Genomic DNA, 10571 nt, shown 5'->3' with positions numbered 1-10571 from the left:
AGTTAGCATTCTCTGCACCATTTTCTTCTCAGGTGCCATTTTGGGCTATTGGAAACTGATCTCGTTCATTTCTGAGAAATGCCCTCTGCTAAGTTATGTTTCTGAAATCTTAAGTTCTGTTTCAGTAAAGAGTAAACTGTTCATGTCAGCATATAGCTTTCTCAGTAGATAGAGGCCCTCTCCCACTTATCTGGTGGTGGGCCCAGGGTGAAACGACCTTGGACTGTGTTATGACGTGTAAGATATGAGAACAGAAACCTTTTTTTTAATGTATTTCACTGCCCAGTTGCATATGCCTGGAAAATTCTACTGTGGTGTGCCTTTGCTTGGGTATGAAACGTACATAATGTATCTCTATGCTTTTTGATTTAAGTTCCCTCTGTAGCACTCCTAGCGACTATACAGATGGGGCTTCACTCTGAGTGTATATGAATAAACAGTTATTGGTTTTTTTTCTCTACTGTCTGACTGACTCTCCATTTGGTACGGAAGGCTGAGAGGAGGTCAGTGGTGACCCGGCGGCCCTTTTCGGGTTACTTCCTTCAGTTGGTGCCTGAACAGGGCCTCCTTCGGGTTGTTGACCCATCGCCTTTCCGTGGACGGAGGGGAGGACGAGGACATCATCAGGTCGGACGGACGGCCCAGGGATCCCTGCACGAAGAGTTTCTGTTACTCGTAGCAGAAGGTGCCTCAGCCAGCGGTCATCCCGACTGGAGTCCTGAACGGCAAAAACCCTTGATCTGACTGTTTGGTCTGAAGAGTCGGCAGTGGAGAACTGGTTTGTTTGTACTTCTGATATCTGGTGAGTCTGATTTGGTTCTATGTGGATATGGTACCAGTGTGGTTTGAGTTTGTTACAGGCTCAGGACTGTTTTGATTAAAAGTGTTTGCAAATACTTTGCGAGGTACAAATAACAATTTTGTTCCTCCTTTGCAATGCCTGGCCTTAGCAAAATTTGGAGTGTGTTGTTGTTCTGCAGATGCGCGATTGGAAGAAGCTCAGCCTGCATCTATTGAGGTTAGCCCTAATTTTGATTTGTATGTAAAACATGGTCTTGGCCCTATTATATTTAGTACACTATGGCACAAATATACGAGGTGGTTCTGTTGGGTAAGACAAAATTGCTTTGACATTGCTATTAATGCACTCTAGGGTGGAGGCTCTCTGAAATACACAACTAACAGAAAACAATCTTTTAAAAAATACGTCATAGAATCAAGTAGTTGTATTGTTTCTTCTTTATCTGAAATAAGTAGTTCAATGATTTCATACAATACATGAGAAGACTGTCTGAATGTGTGCTGAAGTGCAATTTAGTGACAATTGTGTGTAGTGCTCAAAAGTGTAAGTAGACACCCAATCGGTGGTCACGGCGGGTGTTTCTCAAGAAGTAGTGGTGGGTGGGAGGGTAATACAGACAGTCTGAAATTAAACAGGAGGCTGTGTATCAGAGAGACTGGGGGCACTAAAAGTTGCACTTAAATTAGATGAGAGCTTGTGTACTCACTCTGTTTTCCAAGGCTGGGCATCCTCAGCCTTCGTGAGTACAAGGCAGAGATCAATGTACCTGTGGGAGAGTGAGTATGTCAAGATTGTGTTGCCATTCCAATGAGGTAGCTTGTTGGAATCTTACTTTAAGGAAACAGCATGCGTGGTGACCCAATAGTGCGTGAGGTATCATCTATTAGGTGCAGTACTCCATGTGATTAGGGGACTTAACTGCAGTTCAAATAAGGAGCTTAACAAATGTCATCTATTCAGTTCAAAGATCATTTATTCACATGTGGGTGTAGGAGAGCAGATAGCTCTGAATGAGTGGCTCGTGTTTGAAGCTCGGTGGGAGAGCGTGGCCGTCTGCGTTGAAGGCTGGGTGGTGGGGAATTGTCTGTTACTCCCTTTGCGGGTGGTAACAACCTTTTTAATCATTAATTACCCAGGTTCTGAGGGATACAGGGTCATCCCTTTTCTTTAACTACAAATATACGAGGGTCAATGCTGAATTGCAGTGGCCTTTGACAGCCTCTTTTGATGAACAGAAGATTGGATTTTTACAGGAACAGTTCTTTAAGAGACGAAGTAGACCGTTGATGTTTGACTCCCTTCGGACTTGGCAGAAGGAGGACAAACAAAGGTGGTTAAAAATGGAGAAAGATGCACGGAAAGGGGGGATGCAGACTCTTACACCCAATGCTGTGGCATTTGAAAGAGAAAAACAGGAGACAGGAATAGAATGTGAGGATAGGAGATTCCGGTTGCATATTGACAAGTCTTACGTGGCCAAAGAGAAAGATGATACTTTTGTAGAGGAGTTGTTAGCTACTCGACCCCCACCTCCTTATGCCCCACAGAAGATATATCCTGATGTTCCTTTACAGCCACAGCAGCCTGTCTCGTCTGCTACAGTTGCCCCGGTATCTACGGTTGTTATACCCACAGCTCTGGTTACTGTGCACCCTATTCTTTCTCTCCCATCACCATCTTTGACGAGTGTGACCTCCATTATATCTACTGTTCTGACTCCTGTGCCCTCTGTTCTTTCTTCTCCGGTTCAATCATTGACTACAGTTCTACCTACTACTCCTATTACTCCTCCACCTGCAGGTATTCATCCTTTGTTGTTTTTGGAAGCTGGTATGTCGTTTTGAAGACAGGGATTTGGTGAGATTTAGGGAACAAGTAGGTCCATTGATGCAATCTGGAATAGGGGAGGATGCAAAGAAGTTAATAGCGAGTCAGGCAATGCGATGGGCTCGTAATGCGGTTTATAGCATTGAGGATATTTGGTGAGTTGTACTTGATTTTGAACCTTTTTTACAACAGCATGCCCTTCAACATATGTCTGCTACATTGATTGACCTTTGGCATACACACATTAAATTGGAGGCTCCCCAAATATTATTTGATATTAGAGACTGTGTTTATATTACTGATTTAGCGGCAGAGCAAGTGTTTAGTAATATTTCTACCATAGTCTCTTATAGAGGTCGATTGTATGTTAAGAGTCCTACTCAAATAACTATGGGGCATATTATCAAGGGGGTTTATCTCCGCTTTTTTGGCTTTAAAAGCCAAGAAAGCGAAGATAAAAGTATCTCCCTATTACCTAGCTGTCGCTAACACCAGTTAGCGACAGCTAGTAGGAGTTAGCGACCATCTTGGGCCCCACTTTGCATGTCAGTTATATTTATCACTAATGACATGCAAAGTGGGCGTGCCACATCGCTATCCTATTACCAACTTTTGGAGATATTCGCGCTAAGCGCGAATATCTCCAAAAGCTAACACCTGCCCTGAGCAGTTCTTAGTCATGTTATCCAATGGGAGGTGGATAACATGGCTAAGAGCATTAGCTCGGTAATGCATGAATATCGCTGACTTTTCAGCGATATTCATGCATTGCGGCCGTTTTTTATCGCATTTGCGATAAACCTTCTTAATAGCAAGGTTTATCTGCGATAATTTCTGACGATGCTTAGCGTTAAAAAATTAGTTGCTAAGCATTGTTAGCGATAAATATCGCTTAACGTTGGTAATATGCCCCTATGTTCCCTATGCGTGAAGTCCACCCAATTTATCATCCAGAAATACCTGCGTTGATGGATCAGCAAGGTGCGATCACTAGACCGGCCGTGGCTGCCCGCTTCCAGGAGCAATGGGTTTATACTCCATGGAAAAGGAGTGAGGTTTTAGCCCTTAAGACTGCTCTGCCCAATCCCAGGAAAAACCCTACAGCTTATTATAAGGAATTAACTGAAGCTGCTTCTTCTACTGTAATGACTCTTGCTGATATTGAAATATTTTTTGGTCTTCTTGTTACAGTGGATAATTGGTGCCAGGTGCATACTCAAGATCATGTTGCCGAGTTGGGGGGTACATGGGATGTGATTAAGGGATGGGATCAATAAAGGAAGCCACGGGATAAACCCCGTGCTGAGATACTCACCTTGCTGGTCGTATTATTACATAAATGCATACACTAACTCCACCTAAGAAAGTAAGCTGGAATAGATTGACGGCCTGTCAACAGAAGGATGAGAGTGTATCTGATTCTTTGCTAGGTTTGAAGATATGTTTTAGGATTATAGTGGGCAGGATATGTCCTTGGAAGGAGGAGTTTGTTTGTTGACAGGTTTGTCACTGATCTTCTTCCTGAAATAATGACTTGTTTGCAAGCGTCTGAAAGTACTTGGTCCACATCTTATCCCTCTGTTATTTTGAATATGGCTCAATATTATGAGCATCGAGATCAGGAGGAAAAGGATTAAACAGACAAAAAACATTAGGATTTAAAGACAAAAGTGTTGTTGCAGCAGGGATTTTGGGGTAATATCAGAGGACCGGGAGGTCCTTCTCGACAACTCCCGCATTCTGGGCAGCCTTGGTGAACAGTCAAAATATTGAATTTTAAATTTCGATATGGCAAAATATTGAGTTTAAAATATCGAGTGGACATAATATTGACTTTCAAAAATATAGTGGTGCAGAATATCGAAATGCAGATAAAAAATATCGTTTGTCATAATATCGAAGATAGAGATATCGACAGTCATAATATAGTTGTTAAAAACATCGATGTATTTTTTGTGTTTTAAGTATTAGTATATGTGTTAAAAGTATGTATTATTTTTGCAATGTATGTTTGAATTTTTTTAAAGTAATGAATTTTATGTTAATTAATTTTTGTGTAGGTTAATTCCGTAGCGGGTTGTGGGTTTATAGGTGAATAGGGTGGGAAGTAATTTAGTTATAATATATTTTTTAAGAATGATCTAGAATGAATTCATTATATGTTAATTATTTTTTGCGTAATTTAATTCTGTAGCAGGTTGTGGGTTTATAGGGGAATAGGGTGGGAAGTAATTTAATTGTAATTAATTAATTCATTAATTTATTAATTAATAATTAATATTGAATCAATTATATTGTTAATTAATCTAATTCATTTATTATTAATTAATTATCAATTGATTAATACCAATTAATAATTAATTGGTCATTATGTTAATTGTGTTTTTATATTAATTAGTAATTAATTAGATATTAATTATTAATAATTAATTTGCAAATATGTCAATTGTGTACTTTTTTTAGGAGTGGGTTGCGGGTTGATAGGGGAATAGGTTAGGAAGTAATTTAGTTTTAATGTAATTTTTATTATTTTTTTATATTATATTTATTAAAAGTTATTTTATTGTGTTAATTGTGTGAATTAATTTAGATTTGATGTCTATTAATTTTATTGTTAATTGTTTTAGTTAATAACTTAATTTTTAATTAATTAATTGTTAATTAATGATGTTAATTTATTAATATTTTACAATATTGTAGGTGACATTTATAGGGGAAAATGGTGGGAGTTAAATTAATTTTGAAAAAAAAAGGTACTTGTTAATTTCAATCAATGTTAATTAATGTTAATTATATTGCAGGAGTGGGTATACTCAATTATTCCCCTACGCTGTCCAAGACTTTCCCTACTGTTACCCTTGCTGGTGTGGGAATATTAAATTATTCCCACCCGCTATCCATCACTTTCCCTACTGTTGCACTCACAGGAGTGGGGATATTAATTTTTACCCACCCGCTATCCAACACTTTCCATACTGTTGCACTCACTGGAGTGACAATAGTAATTTTTACCCACCCGCTATCCAACACTTTCCCTACTGTTGCACTCATTGGAGTGGGAATAGTAATTTTTACCTTCCAGCGTTAACATTTTCCCTACGGTTGCACTTGCTGGAGTGGAAATAGTATTTTGTACCCACCCGCTATCCAACACTTTCCCTACTGTTGCACTCACTGGAGTGGGAATTGTAATTTTTACCCTCCCGCTATCCAACACTTTCCCTACTGTTGCACTCGCTGGAGAGGGAATAGTAATTTTTACCCACCTGCTATCCAACACTCTCCCTACTGTTGCACTCGCTAGAGTGGGAATACTAATTTTTACCTTCCCATTATCCAACACTTTTCCTACTTTTGCACTCACTGGAGTGGGAATAGTAATTTTGACCCTCCCCCTATCCAACACTTTCCCTACTGTTGCACTCGCTGGAGAGGGAATAGTAATTTTTACCCACCTGCTAACCAACACTTTCCCTACTGTTGCACTCGCTAGAGTGGGAATACTAATTTTTACCTTCCCATTATCCAACACTTTCCCTACTGTTGCACTCACTGGAGTGGGTATAATAATTTTTTCCCACCCGCTATCCAACACTTTCCCTACTCTTGCACTAATTGGAGTGTGAATAGTGATTTTTACCTTTCCGCTATCCAACACTTTCCCTACTGTTGCTCTCGGTGGAGTGGGAATAGTAATTTGTACACACCCACTATCCAACACTTTCCCTACTGTTAAACTCTGTGGAGTGTGAATAGTACATTATTCACACCCGCTATACAACACTTTTCCTACTGTTGCAATCACTGGTGTGGGAATCGTAATTTTTACACACCCGCTATCCAACACTTTTCTTACTGTTGCACTCGCTAGAGTGGGAATAGTAGTTTTTACCTTCCCGCTATCCAACACTTTCCCTACTGTTGCACTCACTGGAGTGGGAATAGTAATTTTATCCCACCCGCTATCCAACATTTTCTTTACTGTTCCACTCGCTGGAGTGGGAATATTAATTTTTATCCACCCGCTATCCAACACTCCCTACTGTACCACTTGTTGGAGTGGAAATAGTAATTTTATACTTTACACTATGCAACGTATTTAGTATTGTATTATATTTAATGTAGTGTAAAATATAATAAAAAATATATATTTATTTTAATGTTTTAATGTTTTAACCTTATTATATCAAAAAATATATATTATATTCCTAAAAACCTTCAAGAGTGTAGCAGTGACTATCCTGTTTACTACAGCACCCTTTTGTATTGAGAGGTCCCCGCAGCACAAAGTTGGCCCTGGCAACGCTGGTCTTCGCTTCTGCGAAATTCTCATTTTCCCTGGTAAGGGAAGGACTGGGGTCCACCTCCGAACCTGGGAGGAGAACGGGCGGTGTTGCAATCGGCTAGATTGCACAGTGGGCGTGGAGGACTTCCTACTTTGCCCCGCCGATATCTCATCCCGTACTTTGGAGGTTGCTGCGGTCTGGGGAGCGGAGGAGGCAGCTGATGTTCGGCGAACCCCTGGGGGCACTACAACTGGCTGGGACAAGACTTACCCCCGCAAGACACCGAGAACTGCTTAGAATGTTGCATTCTGGGTCCTGTAGGCATCGCACTACAAGCAGCCTGCAGGCAGTGTTCTGCGATTGGTACTTACCTGGAGGGGCGGAGTCACGTGCCTAGCAGCAGGAGGAGGCAAAGACATTTAAAGTCCAGCAGATGCCTGAACCGTGCATATACCCCTGGCGCTGAAGAAGGCGAACTCTAAGCCGAAATGCATTCGCCACTGTGGGTGTTTTCTACCGAATAAAGAAGCCTTCGCTATTTCCCCTGTTGTGGCCTCTCTTCTTTCTACGGAGGAGTTCTTGGTGATATTTCAGCGCGTGTACCAGAAGTCGCGCTTTGAGAGGTCCCCGCAGCACAAAGTTGGCCCTGGCAACGCTGGTCTTCGCTACTGCGAAATTCTCATTTTCCCTGGTAAGGGAAGGTCTGGGGTCCACCTCCGAACCTGGGAGGAGAACGGGCGGTGTTGCAATCGGCTAGATTGCACAATGGGCGTGGAGGACTTCCTACTTTGCCCCGCCGATATCTCATCCCGTACTTTGGAGGTTGCTGCGGTCTGGGGAGCGGAGGAGGCAGCTGATGTTCGGCGAACCCCTGGGGGCACTACAACTGGCTGGGACAAGACTTACCCCGCAAGACACCGAGAACTGCTTAGAATGTTGCATTCTGGGTCCTGTAGGCATCGCACTACAAGCAGCCTGCAGGCAGTGTTCTGCGATTGGTACTTACCTGGAGGGGCGGAGTCACGTGCCTAGCAGCAGGAGGAGGCAAAGACATTTAAAGTCCAGCAGATGCCTGAACCGTGCATATACCCCTGGCGCTGAAGAAGGCGAACTCTAAGCCGAAATGCATTCGCCACTGTGGGTGTTTTCTACCGAATAAAGAAGCCTTCGCTATTTCCCCTGTTGTGGCCTCTCTTCTTTCTACGGAGGAGTTCTTGGTGATATATATATATATATATATATATATATATATATATATATATATATATATGCAGCTGATGGGAAAAAAACTACAGTTTAAATCAATTTCAAGAGCCCTAAATTATTGCAAAATAAAGTCAATGTACAACAGCAGATCTGCAGAAGGATGGGGGACACCAGATTAGCGGAAGGGCGCAGGTCCCCGATGGATGCCCCTGAGTCGGTAGCCATTACAAGATGGCTGCCAGTTGAAAGTGGAAACAACCTAGTTTCTAAATTGCCTGTGAGAAAGTGGCTGAGGAGGATTTCCAGAGTCAAAGTCAGGAGAAGTGGTCTAGCACGAAATGTGCAGTGATTGAGCGATTGAACAAAAACAAAATCACATGATGTCAGTCTGAGATTTCCCATTGCCAAAGCCAGTTCAAACCATCTGCAAGCAATGCGGGGAGCTGATCAGGTGATCAGAGCAGAACTTTGCCGGTATTGGGGCCTCAAAGAGGAGCTACGGGCATAATTATGCGCGCATTGGTGGGCTCACCTTAGGTCCGGTGTGGCGTCAGGTGGGGGATGCAGTTGAGAGAGCGCGCCGGGCCGAGTGGAGAGGGTGCCAGGCTGTCGAGTGCTACAAGGCTGAGGTTATCGTGGCCAAATAAAAGTACCTAAGCAGAAGTCTGTGGCAGGATGTTGGGATGTCCCCGCAGCTCGCTGAAGACGTGCCCAGGGATCAAACCTCTGTCCGAGGCCCGCTGATGAAAAAGGCGAGTCAGGCGAAGGGGGTCCTCACAGGGAAACGGCACACTGCAGCGCGCCGCCAACTTCCAAATGGGCGCTCGATGGATCCGAAAGGTGATTGCCCAATCGCGCCTGTCCCAACCCATCCCCGGTCAGCTTGCAGGGGGAACCGGGTGCGGGAGGCGTTAACAGCGTTTTCAGCGTGCAAGCCGTTACCGCCAGGCGTTAGGGTGATCGGCGCTCTCTGGTTGCGACTGCACGAACTGCTTCATGAGAGGTGCGAGGGCTGTGTAGTGTGGCCGGCGTTACTGGGGTCGTAATTTTTAATTTAATTTAATTTAAAAGAATTTATAAAGCGCACGTATGCCATGCGGCTTCATGGCGCTAGTGAACACTAAAAACCAGGAACAGGGGAGCAGGAAGATTTTAGGCAGGGAAAGCTTTCAAGAAGAAATGGGTTTTAAGTGATTTTCGGAACTCCATGTAAGAGGCAGCTGAGCGTAAGGCCAGCGGGAGGGAATTCCAGAAAGAAGGGGCCAGAACAGAGAATTTCAGGCCCCCCATCAGACTCTTCTTGAATCGGGGGACTGTCAGAAGGCACATAGAGGAGGAGCGCAGCTCCCTAGTGGGATGGTAAGCTTGAATTGCCGAGGAAATATAGACAGGCGCCGTTGCCCCTCGAGCTTGAAAGGTGGTGCAACCTAATTTGAATAAAGCCCGCTCCTTGATCGGCAGCCAATGGAGGGACTTCAGTAAGGGGGAGGAGTGGTGGAATTTGGGCAGCCCAAAAATCAGCCGGGCCGCCTGGTTCTGAACTGACTGAAGGCGCTGGAGGGCAGAACCATCGCCTAGCCGGGAGAGAACCATCGCCAACAGAATCAGTTTGAGGGCAGGGACAGAAAAAAAGCGGGAGATTTTCCTAATAGTTCGGAGCATAAAAAAACAGGAAGACACAACAGAACTAATCTGGGAATGAAGGGTGAGTTGATGATTGATGGTGATGCCAAGGGTTTTGACAGAGGGGGAGGGTGAAGGAGGGGAACCTAGAGACGGGGACCAAAAGGTAGGGGACCAGGGACTGCCATTACCGCCGGTCAAAACTAACTCAGTTTTATCCGGGTTGAGTTTCAGATGGTTGTGATTCATCCAATCCCGGATAAACAGCATGACCGACTGAAAAGAGTGAACACCAGATTTGGAAGGGGACAGATTAAAGATCAGCTGGAGGTCATCTGCATAGTTGTATACCGTGACCTCCATCTGTTGCAAAGCAAACACCAGAGGGAGGATGTACAAATTAAATAATAAGGGGGAGAGGGAGGACCCTTGAGGAACACCACACTGAACTTCTCGCCGGGGAGCTGAAAAATCGGCTAGATGGACAGCCTGAGTGCGGCCGTTAAGGAAAGACCTAATCCAGGCCAAAGTCGAGCCCCCCATACCCGCCACCCTGACACGAGATAATAAGATGGAGTGATCTACCGTGCCAAAGGCGGCGGATAGGTCGAGGAGGACGAGGGCCTGGGGAGTGTTGGTGTCTAGTCCTTCCCTAAGCTGGTCCAGGACCGAAATTACCACCTTCTCGGTCGAGTGTCGGGGACGGAAGCCAGACTGGCAGGGAGCGAGATAGCCGCTGTCCTCCATGAAGGAGCTCAGTGTCTGGGTGACATGAGTCTCAAGGACCTTACCCAAAAAAGGAAGAAGCGAAATCGGGCGATAGTTAG

Source organism: Lissotriton helveticus, chromosome 3_1 (genome assembly GCF_964261635.1).
Source record: "Lissotriton helveticus chromosome 3_1, aLisHel1.1, whole genome shotgun sequence".
NCBI lineage: Eukaryota > Metazoa > Chordata > Amphibia > Caudata > Salamandridae > Lissotriton > Lissotriton helveticus.
Note: the sequence above shows the minus strand (reverse complement) of the source record.